A 19,755-nucleotide genomic window follows, 5' to 3' on the forward strand; every position below is an offset into this window, starting at 1 on the left:
TCCATAATTGTATATACCACCTAACCGTGGTTTTTTTTTTCTTTCTTTATACATACATACTAGTTACGAGTATACTATCTCTTTATCAACCAGTCTATATATTAGCAGCAGACACAGTACAGTGCGGTAGTTCACGGCTGTGGCTACCTCTGTGTCGGCACTCGGCAGCCCGTCCATAATTGTATATACCACCTAACCGTGGTTTTTTTTTTCTTTCTTTATACATACATACTAGTTACGAGTATACTATCTCTTTATCAACCAGTCTATATATTAGCAGCAGACACAGTACAGTGCGGTAGTTCACGGCTGTGGCTACCTCTGTGTCGGCACTCGGCAGCCCGTCCATAATTGTATATACCACCTAACCGTGGTTTTTTTTTCTTTCTTTATAGTCATACTAGTTACGAGTATACTATCTCTTTATCAACCAGTCTATATTAGCAGCAGACACAGTACAGTGCGGTAGTTCACGGCTGTGGCTACCTCTGTGTCGGCACTCGGCAGCCCGTCCATAATTGTATATACCACCTAACCGTGGTTTTTTTTTCTTTCTTTATACATACATACTAGTTACGAGTATACTATCTCTTTATCAACCAGTCTATATATTAGCAGCAGACACAGTACAGTGCGGTAGTTCACGGCTGTGGCTACCTCTGTGTCGGCACTCGGCAGCCCGTCCATAATTGTATATACCACCTAACCGTGGTTTTTTTTTCTTTCTTTATACATACATACTAGTTACGAGTATACTATCTCTTTATCAACCAGTCTATATATTAGCAGCAGACACAGTACAGTGCGGTAGTTCACGGCTGTGGCTACCTCTGTGTCGGCACTCGGCAGCCCGTCCATAATTGTATATACCACCTAACCGTGGTTTTTTTTTCTTTCTTTATACATACATACTAGTTACGAGTATACTATCTCTTTATCAACCAGTCTATATATTAGCAGCAGACACAGTACAGTGCGGTAGTTCACGGCTGTGGCTACCTCTGTGTCGGCACTCGGCAGCCCGTCCATAATTGTATACTAGTATCCAATCCATCCATCTCCATTGTTTACCTGAGGTGCCTTTTAGTTGTGCCTATTAAAATATGGAGAACAAAAATGTTGAGGTTCCAAAATTAGGGAAAGATCAAGATCCACTTCCACCTCGTGCTGAAGCTGCTGCCACTAGTCATGGCCGAGACGATGAAATGCCAGCAACGTCGTCTGCCAAGGCCGATGCCCAATGTCATAGTACAGAGCATGTCAAATCCAAAACACCAAATATCAGTAAAAAAAGGACTCCAAAACCTAAAATAAAATTGTCGGAGGAGAAGCGTAAACTTGCCAATATGCCATTTACCACACGGAGTGGCAAGGAACGGCTGAGGCCCTGGCCTATGTTCATGGCTAGTGGTTCAGCTTCACATGAGGATGGAAGCACTCAGCCTCTCGCTAGAAAAATGAAAAGACTAAAGCTGGCAAAAGCAGTAGCACCGCAAAGAACTGTGCGTTCTTCGAAATCCCAAATCCACAAGGAGAGTCCGACTCCAATTGTGTCGGTTGCGATGCCTGACCTTCCCAACACTGGACGTGAAGAGCATGCGCCTTCCACCATTTGCACGCCCCCTGCAAGTGATGGAAGGAGCACCCGCAGTCCAGTTCCTGATAGTCAGATTGAAGATGTCAGTGTTGAAGTACACCAGGATGAGGAGGATATGGGTGTTGCTGGCGCTGGGGAGGAAATTGACCAGGAGGATTCTGATGGTGAGGTGGTTTGTTTAAGTCAGGCACCCGGGGAGACACCTGTTGTCCGTGGTAGGAATATGGCCGTTGACATGCCTGGTGAAAATACCAAAAAAATCAGCTCTTCGGTGTGGAAGTATTTCACCAGAAATGCGGACAACAGGTGTCAAGCCGTGTGTTCCCTTTGTCAAGCTGTAATAAGTAGTAGTAAGGACGTTAACCACCTCGGAACATCCTCCCTTATACGTCACCTGCAGCGCATTCATAATAAGTCAGTGACAAGTTCAAAAACTTTGGGTGACAGCGGAAGCAGTCCACTGACCAGTAAATCCCTTCCTCTTGTAACCAAGCTCACGCAAACCACCCCACCAACTCCCTCAGTGTCAATTTCCTCCTTCCCCAGGAATGCCAATAGTCCTGCAGGCAATGTCACTGGCAATTCTGACGAGTCCTCTCCTGCCTGGGATTCCTCCGATGCATCCTTGCGTGTAACGCCTACTGCTGCTGGCGCTGCTGTTGTTGCTGCTGGGAGTCGATGGTCATCCCAGAAGGGAAGTCGTAAGCACACTTTTACTACTTCCACCAAGCAATTGACTGTCCAACAGTCCTTTGCGAGGAAGATGAAATATCACAGCAGTCATCCTGTTGCAAAGCGGATAACTGAGGCCTTGACAACTATGTTGGTGTTAGACGTGCGTCCGGTATCCGCCGTTAGTTCACAGGGAACTAGACAATTTCTTGAGGTAGTGTGCCCCCGTTACCATATACCATCTAGGTTCCACTTCTCTAGGCAGGCGATACCGAGAATGTACACGGACGTCAGAAAAAGACTCACCAGTGTCCTAAAAAATGCAGTTGTACCCAATGTCCACTTAACCACGGACATGTGGACAAGTGGAGCAGGGCAGGGTCAGGACTATATGACTGTGACAGCCCACTGGGTAGATATATGGACTCCCGCCGCAAGAACAGCAGCGGCGGCACCAGTAGCAGCATCTCGCAAACGCCAACTCTTTCCTAGGCAGGCTACGCTTTGTATCACCGGTTTCCAGAATACGCACACAGCTGAAAACCTCTTACGGCAACTGAGGAAGATCATCGCGGAATGGCTTACCCCAATTGGACTCTCCTGTGGATTTGTGGCATCGGACAACGCCAGCAATATTGTGTGTGCATTAAATCTGGGCCAATTCCAGCACGTCCCATGTTTTGCACATACCTTGAATTTGGTGGTGCAGAATTTTTTAAAAAACGACAGGGGCGTGCAAGAGATGCTGTCGGTGGCCAGAAGAATTGCGGGACACTTTCGGCGTACAGGCACCACGTACAGAAAACTGGAGCACCACCAAAAACTACTGAACCTGCCCTGCCATCATCTGAAGCAAGAAGTGGTAACGAGGTGGAATTCAACCCTGTATATGCTTCAGAGGTTGGAGGAGCAGCAAAAGGCCATTCAAGCCTATACAATTGAGCACGATATAGGAGGTGGGATGCACCTGTCTCAAGCGCAGTGGAGAATGATTTCAACGTTGTGCAAGGTTCTGATGCCCTTTGAACTTGCCACACGTGAAGTCAGTTCAGACACTGCCAGCCTGAGTCAGGTCATTCCCCTCATCAGGCTTTTGCAGAAGAAGCTGGAGACATTGAAGGAGGAGCTAACACGGAGCGATTCCGCTAGGCATGTGGGACTTGTGGATGGAGCCCTTAATTCGCTTAGCAAGGATTCACGGGTGGTCAATCTGTTGAAATCAGAGCACTACATTTTGGCCACCGTGCTCGATCCTAGATTTAAAGCCTACCTTGGATCTCTCTTTCCGGCAGACACAAGTCTGCTGGGGTTCAAACACCTGCTGGTGAGTAAATTGTCAAGTCAAGCGGAACGCGACCTGTCAACAACATCTCCTCCTTCACATTCTCCCGCAACTGGGGGTGCGAGGAAAAGGCTCAGAATTCCGAGCCCACCCGCTGGCGGTGATGCAGGGCAGTCTGGAGCGACTGCTGATGCTGACATCTGGTCCGGACTGAAGGACCTGACAACGATTACGGACATGTCGTCTACTGTCACTGCATATGATTCTCTCCCCATTGAAAGAATGGTGGAGGATTATATGAGTGACCGCATCCAAGTAGGCACGTCACACAGTCCGTACTTATACTGGCAGGAAAAAGAGGCAATTTGGAGGCCCTTGCACAAACTGGCTTTATTCTACCTAAGTTGCCCTCCCACAAGTGTGTACTCCGAAAGAGTGTTTAGTGCCGCCGCTCACCTTGTCAGCAATCGACGTACGAGGTTACATCCAGAAAATGTGGAGAAGATGATGTTCATTAAAATGAATTATAATCAATTCCTCCGTGGAGACATTGACCAGCAGCAATTGCCTCCACAAAGTACACAGGGAGCTGAGATGGTGGATTCCAGTGGGGACGAATTGATAATCTGTGAGGAGGGGGATGTACACGGTGATATATCGGAGGATGATGATGAGGTGGACATCTTGCCTCTGTAGAGCCAGTTTGTGCAAGGAGAGATTAATTGCTTCTTTTTTGGTGGGGGTCCAAACCAACCCGTCATATCAGTCACAGTCGTGTGGCAGACCCTGTCACTGAAATGATGGGTTGGTTAAAGTGTGCATGTCCTGTTTATACAACATAAGGGTGGGTGGGAGGGCCCAAGGACAATTCCATCTTGCACCTCTTTTTTCTTTTCTTTTTCTTTGCGTCATGTGCTGTTTGGGGAGGGTTTTTTGGAAGGGACATCCTGCGTGACACTGCAGTGCCACTCCTAGATGGGCCCGGTGTTTGTGTCGGCCACTAGGGTCGCTTATCTTACTCACACAGCTACCTCATTGCGCCTCTTTTTTTCTTTGCGTCATGTGCTGTTTGGGGAGGGTTTTTTGGAAGGGACATCCTGCGTGACACTGCAGTGACACTCCTAGATGGGCCCGGTGTTTGTGTCGGCCACTAGGGTCGCTTATCTTACTCACACAGCTACCTCATTGCGCCTCTTTTTTTCTTTGCGTCATGTGCTGTTTGGGGAGGGTTTTTTGGAAGGGACATCCTGCGTGACACTGCAGTGCCACTCCTAGATGGGCCCGGTGTTTGTGTCGGCCACTAGGGTCGCTAATCTTACTCACACAGCTACCTCATTGCGCCTCTTTTTTTCTTTGCGTCATGTGCTGTTTGGGGAGGGTTTTTTGGAAGGGCCATCCTGCGTGACACTGCAGTGCCACTCCTAGATGGGCCCGGTGTTTGTGTCGGCCACTAGGGTCGCTTATCTTACTCACACAGCGACCTCGGTGCAAATTTTAGGACTAAAAATAATATTGTGAGGTGTGAGGTATTCAGAATAGACTGAAAATGAGTGGAAATTATGGTTTTTGAGGTTAATAATACTTTGGGATCAAAATGACCGCCAAATTCTATGATTTAAGCTGTTTTTTAGGTTTTTTGGAAAAAAACACCCGAATCCAAAACACACCCGAATCCGACAAAAAAAATTCGGTGAGGTTTTGCCAAAACGCGGTCGAACCCAAAACACGGCCGCGGAACCGAACCCAAAACCAAAACACAAAACCCGAAAAATTTCCGGCGCTCATCTCTAGAAAGGACACCGGCCCTTTAAGGGAAGCTGTACTCTGCTGGAAGCTGAGCTGGAAGCAGGTAATGTTGTAGCTGGAAACAGATGAATCCACAATGGATTGGAGAGTCAGGCTACACCGCAGGTGGAATGCTGGTGCGGGTCTCTATGGTGGAAGTCTTGAGACAGGAGCTGGAACCTGGAAGACAATCACAGGAGAGAGACAAACAGGAACTAGGTTTGACAACCAAAGCACTGACGCCTTCCTTACTCAGGCACAGTGTATTTATACCTGCAGCAAGGAAGGGATTGGCTAGGCAATTGTGCAGATTATCAATACTGAGAACAGATTGGTGGAAATGATCAGCTGACAGAATCCAAGATGGCTGCGCCCATGCAGACACTTGGAGGGAAGTTTTGGTTTGTAATCCATGTGGTAATGAAAACAGTAATGGCGGCGCCGGCCACCGGAGACAGGAGGCGCCAGGCTGACAGATGCACATCCAACCACGCGGACACGGCGGAGGCCGCGGGAGACGCCATGCCAGGTGTAATATGGCGTTTACTGTGACAGCGTCCCAGAGTGACAGGAGAGAATACAGGAATGTACACATCAGGATAACAGATGGGATCCGGTCCTGGAGCGCTGAGCCAGCCTTAGGAGGCATCTGATGGGTAAGAAATGGCGTCCAGATACCCGGATCGTGACAGCACCCCCCCCTTTAGGAGTGGCCCCAGGACACTTCTTTGGCTTTTGAGGAAACTTGGAATGGAATCTCCGGACCAAGGCAGGAGCATGGACATCAGAAGCATTGGTCCATGAACGTTCCTCAGGACCATAACCCTTCCAGTCAATAAGATATTGTAGTTGACCGTAACGGTGACGTGAGTCCAGGATCTTGGCCACTTCATACTCAACGCCTCGTTGAGTTTGGACTTTCGGAGTTGGAGGAAGTGAGGAATGAAACCGATTCAAGATCAGCGGTTTCAACAGGGAAACATGGAATGTCCTGGGTATTTTTAAGAAGGGAGGCAACTGGAGTCTGTAAGCAACAGGATTGATGACTTGTTCAATCTTGAAAGGACCGATATAGCGAGGTGCAAACTTCATACTGGGAACTCTTAACCTCAAATTCTTCGTGGATAACCATACCCGATCACCCACCTTGAGAGCAGGAACTGCTCGACGCTTCTTATCCGCAAACTTCTTGTACCTGAACGATGCCTTGAGCAGAGCTGATCGTACGCTCTTCCAGATATTGGCAAACTGATGCAAGGTGATATCCACTGCGGGAACAGAAGTTGCTGGAAGCGGTTGGAACTCAGGGACTTTAGGGTGGAATCCAAAGTTAGTGAAGAATGGTGTTGAAGCAGATGAAGAATGATACTGGTTGTTATGACAGAACTCGGCCCAGGGAAGTAATTGAACCCAGTCATCTTGAGAGGAGGACACATAGATGCGGAGGAAGGCCTCCAAGTCCTGATTCACCCTCTCGGTTTGACCATTGGTCTGAGGATGGTAAGCCGTGGAAAACTTTAGCTTGACTTGGAGGACTTGACATAAACTTCGCCAGAATTTGGCTGTGAATTGAACTCCTCGATCTGAGATAATTTCTTCAGGAAGACCGTGGAGTCGGAAGATCTCTTGTATGAATACTTGAGCCAACTTGGAAGCTGACGGAAGACCGGTGAGAGGAATGAAGTGTGCCATCTTGGTGAACCGGTCAACTACCACCCAGATGGTATTGAACTTGTTGCACATGGGTAAGTCTGTAATGAAATCCATCGACAAGTGGGTCCATGGTCGACGGGGAACGGATAGTGGAACCAGTTGCCCCGCAGGCGACTGGCGGGATACTTTATGTTGGGCACACTTTGGGCAAGATGCAATAAACTCCAAGACGTCCTTTTTCAGAGTTGGCCACCAATAGGACCTAGAGATAAACTCCAGGGTTTTTTGGATACCTGTATGTCCGGCAAAACGGGAAGCATGGGCCCAATGCATGAGCTTCTTCCTTAGCATCGGCTTCACAAAACTTTTCCCTGATGGGGGCGTAGAGTCCATCCCTACCGTGGAGAATGCCAACGGACTTATAATAGGATGCTTGTCTGAAGACTCTGACTCATTTTCTTGCTCCCATGAGCGGGAAAGGGCATCGGCCTTGCGATTCTGAGAGCCCGGACAGAACTGGAGTTTAAAGTCGAACCTGGAAAAGAAAAGTGCCCATCTGGCCTGACGAGGGTTGAGACATTGTGCGCCTTTCAAATATAGAACGTTCTTGTGGTCTGTAAGGATGGTGATTGAATGAGAAGCTCCCTCCAACAGATATCTCCACTCCTCTAGAGCGAGCTTGATGGCTAGCAACTCCTGGTCGCCAATGGCATAGTTGCGCTCCGCTGGGGAGAACTTCCGTGAAAAGAAACTGCAAGGATGTAAATGGCCATCTTTAGCCCTCTGAGATAACACCGCTCCTACTCCAACGGAGGAGGCATCCACCTCTAGGATGAAAGGAGAGTCGATGTCAGGCTGTTTCAGGACAGGCGCAGAGATGAACCTCTGTTTTAAAAGATGAAAAGCTTGCATGGCTTCTTCAGACCACTTGGACGGGTTAGCACCCTTCTTGGTGAAAGCAGTAATAGGCGCCACAATGGTGGGAAAGTCTCGTATAAACTTTCGGTAATAATTGGCGAACCCTAAGAACCTCTGGACCCCTTTGAGGGTTAAGGGTACTGGCCAATTCTGAATTGCTTGTAGTTTCTCAGGATCCATCTCTAGTCCGAAACCGGACACAATGTACCCTAGAAACGGAATGGACTTGACTTCAAAGACGCATTTCTCTAATTTGCAATAGAGATGATTGACACGGAGACGGGACAGAACCTCCTTTACCCAAAAACGATGTTCCTCTAAATTGTTGGCAAAAATGAGGATATCATCTAGATAGACCACGACATGACGGTATAGAATGTCTCTGAAGATCTCATTGACGAAATGCTGGAAGACAGCTGGAGCATTGCTCAATCCGAAGGGCATGACGAGGTACTCATAATGTCCGTCACGGGTGTTAAATGCGGTCTTCCACTCGTCACCCTCACGGATCCGGATGAGATTGTATGCACCTCGCAAGTCCAGCTTTGTAAAGATGGTAGCTCCGCTAACTCTGTCAAAGAGCTCAGTAATCAGGGGTAAAGGATAACGGTTCTTGATGGTAATGTCGTTCAAACCTCTGTAGTCGATGCACGGCCGCAGACCACCATCTTTCTTTTTTACAAAAAAGAAGCCTGCGCCGGCTGGAGAAGAAGAAGGTCGAATGAACCCCTTTGCTAGGTTCTCTTTAATATATTCCTCCATAGAATGCGTCTCAGGCAGAGACAACGGATAAGTTCGGCCTCGAGGTGGAACCTTCCCTGGAACGAGATCAATCGGACAGTCCCATTCTCTATGAGGAGGAAGGATATCAGCAGAAGCTTTACTGAACACATCCGTGAAATCTTGATATGGAGGAGGTGGAACATCAGACGACCTGGGGGAGGAAGAACAGACAGGCAATACTTTAAACAAACATGTCTCAGCACAGGAGGAACCCCATGCCAGGATTTGCGTAGTCGTCCAATCAATTGTAGGATTGTGAAGACGGAGCCATGGAAGGCCCAGGACCTCAGGATGTGTGGCTCTTGGAATCACTAAAAAAGAAATAAGTTTGGAATGAAGAACTCCCACTCTCAGACGAACTGGTAGAGTCCTTAAAGAAATAACTGCATCAAAAATTTTGCTGCCATCCACGGCAGTTAAAGAAATGGACGAAGGAAGTCTCTCGGTGGGTAGGGACCACCGTTTAACATAGGCTTCGGTAATAAAGTTCCCAGCTGCTCCGGAATCAAGGAGGGCAATGACGTTCCGATAACGTTGAGCAACTTGAAGCGAGACTGGGAGATTACAATCTTGAGAAGATGGAGAGGAGATCATTACTCCTAGCCGGCCCTCTCCTTGGCGAGCTAGGATTTGAAGTTTCCCAGACGTTTGGGACAGGCATTAATGGTGTGAGACGGAGCTGCACAATAGAGACAGAGAAACTCGGAGAGACGTCTTCGGCGCTCAGCAGGGGTTAAACGGGAACGGCCAAGTTGCATGGGCTCATCTTTAGATGGTGACAGTTGACGAGGAGGAGGAGCAGAAGATTTTGGAGCAGATGATCTTCCACGCTCAGTTGCTCTCTCTCTGAAACGTAAATCAACTTTCGTGCAGAGTGAGATTAGCTCATCTAACTTAGAAGGTAAGTCTCTGGTAGCTAACTCATCTTTAATACGCTCAGATAAGCCATGCCAGAATGCAGCATACAGGGCCTCGTCGTTCCATGCCAGTTCGGATGCCAGGATCTGGAACTGTATCAGATATTGTCCTACAGTACGTGACCCCTGGCGTAAACGGAGAATCTCGGATGAAGCTGAGGTTACCCGGCCTGGCTCGTCGAAGATGCGCCTGAATGTTGACACGAAGGCAGTGTAGGAAGATAGCAGGGTGTCGGACCTCTCCCATAACGGTGATGCCCAATCAAGGGCTGAGCCACTGAGAAGAGAAATAATGTAGGCAATTTTTGTACGGTCACTGGGAAAATTGCCAGGTTGTAGCTCAAACTGAATCTCACACTAGTTGAGAAATCCCCTGCAGAATCTTGGAGATCCGTCAAATTTTGCTGGCGTTGGAAGATGAAGACATGGAGCAGAAATGGGTAAGGTGGGTGGGGTTATAGCTGGAGTCACTGTGGTTGACGCACCAGACGCGCCTGATCCACGGAGAGTTGTCTGAATCCCATCCAGCCGAGTAGAGAGATCCTGGAGACAGCGGATGATGTGGCCCTGTGCAGCCTCCTGATGTTCTAGTCGGGCTGCCAGTTCTTGCATCGGCCTGGCCGCTTGATCCTGGTCTCCGGCTGGATTCATTTGGTCAGTGCTTACTGTCACAACTGAGGGCCTGAGCTGACGGGAGGCAGCCTCAGTTGTAGGGGCTGAGATGTACCGGAACCTGGGAGGTTGTATCAGACCCCTGGACATGTAAGTAACATAAATAATAAATGCCCGAAGGCGTGACCACGACAACTTGGATAAAAGTCAATGATGTTTATTATGACAACTCCGCAACACAGCAGCAGTAAAAGAAAACGTAAAAGTCAGCAAAGAATAAATACAGTTCCTGGGTACTACAGGATGGCAGGAGCCACAGGGCACTGGTAGTGTGAGATAGCTCTTATGATCTTCTAGATGGAAAGTCCTTACCAGGCCCGACTGTAGCAATGGAGATAACCCAGGATTGTGCCAGCTGGTGTTCCAGGAAAAGCTGGGTTGCTGAAGATAAAACAGCTGCTGTGGATACTGGCTGGAACCAGACTGTTGTTAGCACGGAGTGGATACTGGCTGGAACCAGTTAAATAATAAATGAACTTGGGAGCGATGAAATATGAACTGAAATGTAGAACTTGAGAGCGGAGAAATAATAATACCGGTGGAGAGTGGTAAAGTGTAGAAAGGACACCGGCCCTTTAAGGGAAGCTGTACTCTGCTGGAAGCTGAGCTGGAAGCAGGTAATGTTGTAGCTGGAAACAGATGAATCCACAATGGATTGGAGAGTCAGGCTACACCGCAGGTGGAATGCTGGTGCGGGTCTCTATGGTGGAAGTCTTGAGACAGGAGCTGGAACCTGGAAGACAATCACAGGAGAGAGACAAACAGGAACTAGGTTTGACAACCAAAGCACTGACGCCTTCCTTACTCAGGCACAGTGTATTTATACCTGCAGCAAGGAAGGGATTGGCTAGGCAATTATGCAGATTATCAATACTGAGAACAGATTGGTGGAAATGATCAGCTGACAGAATCCAAGATGGCTGCGCCCATGCAGACACTTGGAGGGAAGTTTTGGTTTGTAATCCATGTGGTAATGAAAACAGTAATGGCGGCGCCGGCCACCGGAGACAGGAGGCGCCAGGCTGACAGATTCACATCCAACCACGCGGACACGGCGGAGGCCGCGGGAGACGCCATGCCAGGTGTAATATGGCGTTTACTGTGACAGCGTCCCAGAGTGACAGGAGAGAATACAGGAATGTACACATCAGGATAACAGATGGGATCCGGTCCTGGAGCGCTGAGCCAGCCTTAGGAGGCATCTGATGGGTAAGAAATGGTGTCCAGATACCCGGATCGTGACAGAAGCCTGGTGAGAAATCTGCTTTCTTTCATTCAAATTTGGTGCTCACTTTGAGCTGAATGAGAACTGCTGGCATGGCACTCAGGCGACAGGTGGAATCTTGGTCATGCTCTGGTTTCTCTTCAGAACTAACAAATATTTCGCCTTTTATTAAAGATTTCCGTGGAGAGGAGCAAAACTGAGTTTTATCTCAATTTTTGCATGCCCCATATTATTGGGGTTTCTTTTATCAGTTTAAAGACAGAACGAGTGTGCTTTCTTGTTAGCTTTAATGTAAGTTTATTTGCATAACAATGACAGTAAATGTTTGTTTCTTTTCAAACAGAACTTTCTTGACCATGCTACTTGCTTGAAAGATCTGGGAGCACATGGAAAACAGTACAAACCATGCAGTATCACAAGAGCCTTTATTTGATCTTTCATGAAGATAGAGCAGAATTGAGGACACGTCAACAATTTCTGCCAAAGGTGGTTCATCTTTCCACATGGTGCCTTTGGCCACTGACACCTTCGTTGAGTCAAAGTCTCTGGCTGTGGTCAGAACTTTGAAAATTTATGTCACCAGAACGGTTCAGATTAGGAAAACAGAGGCTCTGTTTGTCCTGTATGCTCCCAACAGGATTGGGTGTCCTGCTTCCATGCAGACCATTATGCGCTGAATCTGTGGTAAGATTCAGCATGCTCATTCCACGGCAGGATTGCCGTTACTGAATTAGGTGAAGACCCATTCTACTAGAAAGGTGGGTTCATCCTGGGCAGCTGGTCGGGGAGTCTCAGCATTGCAACTTTGCCGAGCAGCTATTTAGTAAACACTTTTGCTAAGTTTTACAAGTTTGATACCTTGGCTGATGATAACCTCAAGTTGGGTCATTCGGTGCTGCAGAGTCGTACGCACTCTCCCACCCGTTCAAGAGCTTTGGTATAACCCCATGGTTCTTAATGTGACCCCAGCATCCTCTAGGTCGTATGAGAAAATAGGATTTTAATACCTACCGGTAAATCCTTTTCTCTTAGTACGTAGAGGATGCTGGGCACCCGTCCCAGTCCATACTGTGTCTGCAGTTATTACTTGTGGTTATACACATGTTGTGTTACGGTTCTGGTCAGCTTTTTGCTGCAATTGTTCATGCCGTTGGCTTGTGTTCTGTTGAATGCCACGTTCTGCGGCATGCTTAAGGTGTGAGCTGGTAAGATGCTCACCTTAGTTTAACAATAAATCCTTTCCTCGAAATGTCAGTCTCCCTGGGCACAGTTCCTATAACTGGAGTCTGGAGGAGGGGCATAGAGGGAGGAGCCAGTCCACACCCTTTGAAAGTCTTAAAGTGCCCATGTCTCTTGCGGATCCCGTCTATACCCCATGGTTCTTAATGTGACCCCAGCATCCTTTACGGACTAAGAGAAAAGGATGCCCTTGTGTACTATCCTGACTTCTCCTCCCGTCTGCTTACTTTGTGCCTTCCAACGCACAATGCGAACTACAGGTGGTGCTGCAGGGCCCACACCCTTTTACTTGCCTTACAGAGCAGCTCTGGAGCTGTTACAGTGCCCAGCTGCTGCAAGAAATCAGCATGAATGCTTCAGGGGATGGGGCATGGCCAACATGAGCCCCACACCAAAGGAGGGTGGGGGTGTTTAATGCGAACTAGGGGTCATCCAAGCACTGCAAAAGGCCGCCATGCCCTGCATGCCCCTTTTCTCTTTTTATATGCAGATGAGGGTTCCAGCCAACTTTGGCCCACTGCTTGGATGACATCACCGTATGCAAATCCGTCTGCTGCAGACCTTCCCCCAGGAATGCTTGTACTAGTTGTTGGATATGGTTTGATATTTGATGGTGCTTCAGTATTAGGCAGCCTTCCGCCCTCCCATGTTCATCTGAAAAGATGTGGTCTCCCTGCAGTTGTTGTCCCCAGACGAGAGTTCCCTTGTGCTTCCTCAGTTGAATCTCCTTAACTTGACGGGGGAGGGGCTGCCCGAGCTGCCACCCTCCCCAGCCCTATCCCAACTCATACTTATTTTACATATTAGATCTCTTGATCATGAAGATTGTTCTCACAGGGTTAGGTTCATCCATTATATTTTAAAATAGGAAGGTACAAATTACATATTTGAATTGCATCTATGTGCTGGATTCAAATGCCCCCCCCCCCCCTTCCTTTCTCCATTGTGCCCGTCAGCAGCTATTCTAAGGTTGCTGCCAATGGGTGTGACACATTAATTTCTTCTGTGGGGTACACTGGACTCCACAAGGATTCACATTGGGGTGTAGAGTAGGATCTTGATCTGAGGCACCAACCGGCTCAAAGCTTTTGACTGTTCCCAAGATGCTCAGCGCATCCTCCTCTATAACCCCGCTTCCATGAACAGGGAGCTCAGTTTGTAGTTGGTGCCTTCAGTAGCAGGCCACTTAACAGGGGCCTGCCTCAGGCAGCCTATTCTTAGCTATTAATTTTGACAAGAAAAGAAGAACTTGTTTTATGAGAATCTACAAGGGCTGCAGCAGGCTAGGTCTAATAGACATCTTTACTGCAGCTTCATCACTCCCAGCGGCGCTGTATACTCCCGTGCCCTGGTTGCTGGGTCACTGCAGCGGAGGCTCCGGTTTCTTCCTAAGGTCAGTCACACACACACCGCCCTTCCGGATCACGAGGCCGCTGATTAAGGGGAGCGTGGCCGTAGGGGGTGGGCCGTGTGCGCACTGGGGTGGACACTGATTACTGGGCAGCCGCTCCACTAGCCACCAGGTACAGTTAAGGAGCACAGGTCTGGGGGTTTTTCTCCTATATTAACCCAATTTTGTACTGCCCGCAGCGCATTGTGATAGGTAATAGGGCCTGATTCAGGTTGGATTGCAATCACAATAAGCGATCCAACTGCAAAAATTGCTAAGAGCATACGCATGTGCCTGCATGCGATCGCCTCTGCCTGTCAATCGGGGCAGGGGGGGAGAGTGGGGTCAGCAACACTCCATTTCCAAGTCAGGGATGGAGCAGTGCGGGGGCAAGGCTTCAAAATGGGGTCTGCAATGGAGGAGACACAGGGGGCGTGGTCACAGCGGCTGTATGACATCACATTCAGCCGCTGTGATCACAAAAATGGTGGCGGCTTCCTGCGCGCACATACAGTCTGCACCAGCAGGAGGCTACACCATTGTTTATGATCACGCTGAACTGCAGTGCGACTGCAATTACAGCATGGTCAAGAAGGGAGGTGTCATACTGGGTGGCCATGCCCTGTCACTGTGCAGGAGCCAGCACCGCTTACACACTAGTCCCCGGGTGCAGCCCCCAACCCCCGGGACACCCGGAGCAACAAAATGTAGATTCAGGCCACCAGGCCACGCCCCTACCTATGAAATCATGCCTCCTTTTTACCATTGCGCTGCTTATTTGCACGCACTGCATTACAATCTCCCTCGCCACCTCTCTGGGTGTCACCAGTGATAGTGACACCTCTGAAATGCTTGTAGCAGCTGGTCCAAAGATCTATGCCTCAAGCCCTGAGTGTTTGCCCTTGTGACTTGTTGATCATCATAGCGAAGCAGATGCTTACAGAAAACTGCAGGGGCTTAGATTGAAAATAAAAAAAATTGATGGGTATAAGGTAGAGAGGAGCGGGTTCGGTTCTCCGAGAACCGAATTCCCCACGAACTCCACGTGGTTTACACTGGTCTGAGGCAGGCTCGGTTGTTCCCGCCTGACTCGGAAAACCTGAACAAGGGAAAATGTCATCATCCCGCTGTCGGATTCTCGCGAGATTCGGATATTATATATAGAGCTGCGCGTTGCCGCCATTTTTACTCGTGCATTGAAGAGAGAGCGGAGAGGACGTGGCTATGTTCTCTCAGTGGAAATCTCAATATCAGTGCTCAGTATCAGTGGTTACTTATTGCTGCTCAGTAATACTAGTAGTGTGTCTCTCCTGCTCAGTGTCAGTTCTCAGTAGTATCCTCATCAGTGCTCAGTATCACTGTTCATTGTCTTGTGCTGCATTGTGTTGCTCAGCATACTACAGTACATTACTAATAGTCCAGTGCTGCATCTTGCTGCTCAGTGTCAGTTCTAGTATCCTCATCAGTGCTCACTATCATTGCTCGTTGCATTGTGGTGTTCTGTATACTACAGTAATATAGTAACATATAGTAACATAGTTTTTGAGTTTGAATAGAGGCAAATTGCCCATCGTGTTCAACCTGTTTTAAGTTGTGATGATTCTACATACTTGCTGAATAATGTTTTATGACTAGTTAGCTACTATAACTCATGTTACCCCCGGATTAACCATGTTGATATTTTAAGTATTATAACCTTGGATAGCTTTTTCATTCAGAAATGTATCCATTCCTTTTTTAAATCCAATTACAGAGTCCGCCATTACCACCTTCCCTGGCAGGGAATTCCACATCCTGATTGCCCTAACAGTGAAGAACCCTTTCCTCCATTGCATTCTGAACTTTCCTCCAGTCGCAGCGAGTGACCACGTGTTCTTTTAATAAATAATTCCTCTGATAACTCTTTGTTATGTATCTTTACATATTTGAAGATATTAATAATATCTCCTCTTAGGCACCTCTTTTCTAGTGTATACATATTCAGCCTAGTAAGTCTTTCCTTATAGTCCAGTACTTTTAGGCCTTTAATCAATTTAGTCTTCAGGATCTCTCGGACTTCCATGAGCAGCAGAGTAGTGCAATGGAAGGATGCTGGGCCCATAACCCAGAGGTCGATTAATCGAAACTATCCTCTGCTATGTGCATTTTTTTTTTATAATTAAAGTAATCAAAAACTGGGATTGATATTTTGGCTCTTTTATTTTTACTTAAAGTACAATAACTTTTATCATTTTAATTTGTTTTAATAGTATATTGACAGCATTGTTTTCTTTAAAAAATCCACTTAATTTTCTTTACCCTATTACTGAAATGGTAATTGACAAAAACAAACTACATTGTCACCAGAAGAGCAATGCAAAATGTACAAGTGATATATTAAAATCATCTTCTATCTTGAATTTCAATGATGCATTGGGACAACAATTTTGTGAGAAACTTCTTCACCCATAAGGAAAGATTTTCTTAATTCCTTATCTGTGTGCTGATTAGATATTACCTTGTTTTCACATTAAACAGACTTCCACATGAGAAAGCAGCAAGGATGCAGTAACGTTTATGTTTCCTGGTGTAAACCTGTATTATTTCAGTAGACATTGAAATGAGGATGCATCTTGCTGCCTTTCCAATGTAGCAAGTTTAATTCAGTAATAGGTGAAAAAACATTCCTACAAAGGTGTTAATCAGAGACTTGGCTTTGTGGACACTTTTCAGAGAGCAAATTTGTTAGCATAAAAATAAAGTCAGAAAATGAAGAGCTGTTTAATCACTCAATTGGACTTTTCTGCCAGCATAGTTTTTTTTTCTCTGCAACCCACTGCTAAATTGTGCTTCCTAGCTGTTTTTTATAAAATCACTTAATCAAATCTAACTCTGATTACATCAGAGAAGGCCAGGTACCCTACACCATAAGAGGGGGTTTGAAATTTTGACTTGTCTACTTAAAGATCACCAAAATCTGATCACAAGGTCAATTACATCCCTGGGTGGGATTGAACCACCAACCTTTTGGTTAATAGCCAAACATGCTAACCGATTGCACCACAGAGACACCTCGTAAAAGTCCATTCTGACAAAGGCTAATAAGCATTCATCTAGAACGTTTCCTAGAAAAACTTTAAAAAGTCAATAATCTGGAGAGTTTTTGTAAGAAACACATTGCTACTTTCCCATGATGAGTGAGTGCTTCAGGATCTCTTGCACTTACATGAGCAGCAGAGTACTGCAACGGAAGCATGCTGGGCCCATAACCCAGATGTAGGCAGATTGAAACTATCTTCTGCTATATGCATTGTTTTTTGTTAATTAAAGTAATCCAAAACTGGGATTGATATTTTGGCTCTTTTATTTTTACTTAAAGTACAATAACTTTTACCATTTTAATTTGTTTTAATAGTAAATTGACAGTATTGTTTTCTTTCAAAAATCCACTTAATTTTCTTTACCCTATTATTAAAATGGTAATTGACAAAAACAAACTACATTGTCACCAGAAGAGCAGTACAAAATGTACAAGTGATATATTAAAATCATCATTCCAGCTTGAATTTCAATGATGCTTTGGTGCAACAATTTTGTGAGAAACATCTTCACCCATAAAGAAAGATTTTCTTAATTCCTTACCTGTGTGCTGATTAGATATCACCTTGTTTTCACATTAAACAGACTTCCCCATGAGGAAGCAGCAAGGATGCAGTGACGTTTATGTTTCCTGGTGTCAACCTGTATTATTTCAGTAGACATTAAAATGAGGATGCATCTTGCTGCCTTTCCAATGAAGCAAGTTTAATTCAGTAATAGGTGAAAAACCATTCCTACAAAGGTGTTAATCAGAGACTTTACTTTGTGGACACTTTTCAGAGAGCAAATTTGTTAGCATAAACATAAAATCAGAAAATGAAGAGCTGTTTAATCACTCAATTGGACTTTTCTGCCAGCATAGTTTTTTTTCTCTGCAACCCACTGCTAAATTGTGCTTCCTAGCTGTTTTTTTATAAAATCACTTAATCAAATCTAACTCTGATTACATCAGAGAAGGCCAGGTACCCTACACCATAAGAGGGAGTTTGACATTTTGACTTGTCTACTTAAAGATTACCAAAATCTAATCACAAGGTCAATTACATCCATGGGTGGGATTGAACCACCAACCTTATGGTTAATAGCCAAACATGCTAACCGATTGCACCACAGAGACACCTCGTGAAAGTATATACTGACAAAGGCTAATAAGCATTCATCTAGAACGTTTCCTAGAAAAACTTTAAAAAGTCAATAATCTGGAGAGTTTTTGTAAGAAACACATTGGTACTTTCCCATGATGAGTGAGTGCTTCAGGATCTCTTGCACTTACATGAGCAGCAGAGTACTGCAACGGAAGCATGCTGGGCCCATAACCCAGAGGTAGGCAGATTGAAACTATCCTCTGCTATATGCATTGTTTTTTGTTAATTAAAGTAATCCAAAACTGGGATTGATATTTTGTCTCTTTTATTTTTACTTAAAGTACAATAACTTTTACCATTTTAATTTGTTTTAATAGTATATTGACAGTATTGTTTTCTTTCAAAAATCCACTTAATTTTCTTTACCCTATTATTAAAATGGTAATTGACAAAAACAAACTACATTGTCACCAGAAGAGCAGTACAAAATGTACAAGTGATATATTAAAATCATCTTTCCAGCTTGAATTTCAATGATGCTTCGGTGCAACAATTTTGTGAGAAACATCTTCATCCATAAAGAAAGATTTTCTTAATTCCTTACCTGTGTGCTGATTAGATATCACCTTGTTTTCACATTAAACAGACTTCCCCATGAGGAAGCAGCAAGGATGCAGTGACGTTTATGTTTCCTGGTGTCAACCTGTATTATTTCAGTAGACATTGAAATGAGGATGCATCTTGCTGCCTTTCCAATGAAGCAAGTTTAATTCAGTAATAGGTGAAAAACCATCCCTACAAAGGTGTTAATCAGAGACTTGGCTTTGTGGACACTTTTCAGAGAGCAAATTTGTTAGCATAAACATAAAATCAGAAAATGAAGAGCTGTTTCGTCACTAAATTGGACTTTTCTGCCAGCATAATTTTTTTTCTCTGCAACCCACTGCTAAATTGTGCTTCCTAGCTGTTTTTTTATAAAATCACTTAATCAAATCTAACTCTGATTACATCAGAGAAGGCCAGGTACCCTACACCATAAGAGGGGGTTTGAAATTTTGACTTGTCTATTTAAAGATCACCAAAATCTGATTACAAGGTCAATTACATCCCTGGGTGGGATTGAACCACCAACCTTTTGGTTAATAGCCAAACATGCTAACCGATTGCGCCACATAGACACCTTGCAAAAGTAGATACTGACAAAGGCTAATAAGCATTTATCTAGAACGTTTCCTAGAAAAACTTTAAAAAGTCAATAATCTGGAGAATTTTTGTAAGAAACACATTGGTACTTTCCCATGATGAGTGAGTGCTTCAGGATCTCTTTCACTTACATGGGCTATTAACCAAAAGGTTGGTGGTTCAATCCCACCCAGGGATGTAATTGACCTTGTGATCGGATTTTGGTGATCTTTAAGTAGACAAGTCAAAATTTCAAACCCCCTCTTATGGTGTAGGG

The 19,755-nt window shown here is 45.7% G+C and overlaps 2 non-coding genes across 2 annotated transcripts; one reads left to right on the plus strand and one right to left on the minus strand.

Annotated features, from left to right (window-relative positions):
* Positions 1–11,628: 11,628 nt before the first annotated feature.
* Positions 11,629–11,744, plus strand: LOC134999577 (U5 spliceosomal RNA). Its single transcript, XR_010201655.1, has one exon. It is a non-coding gene; the product is annotated as a U5 spliceosomal RNA (small nuclear RNA).
* A 5,364-nt stretch (positions 11,745–17,108) lies between these two features.
* Positions 17,109–17,182, minus strand: TRNAN-AUU (transfer RNA asparagine (anticodon AUU)). The gene has a single exon. It is a non-coding gene; the product is annotated as a tRNA-Asn (tRNA).
* Positions 17,183–19,755: the final 2,573 nt, after the last annotated feature.

Source organism: Pseudophryne corroboree, unplaced genomic scaffold (assembly GCF_028390025.1).
Source record: "Pseudophryne corroboree isolate aPseCor3 unplaced genomic scaffold, aPseCor3.hap2 scaffold_150, whole genome shotgun sequence".
Lineage (NCBI taxonomy): Eukaryota > Metazoa > Chordata > Amphibia > Anura > Myobatrachidae > Pseudophryne > Pseudophryne corroboree.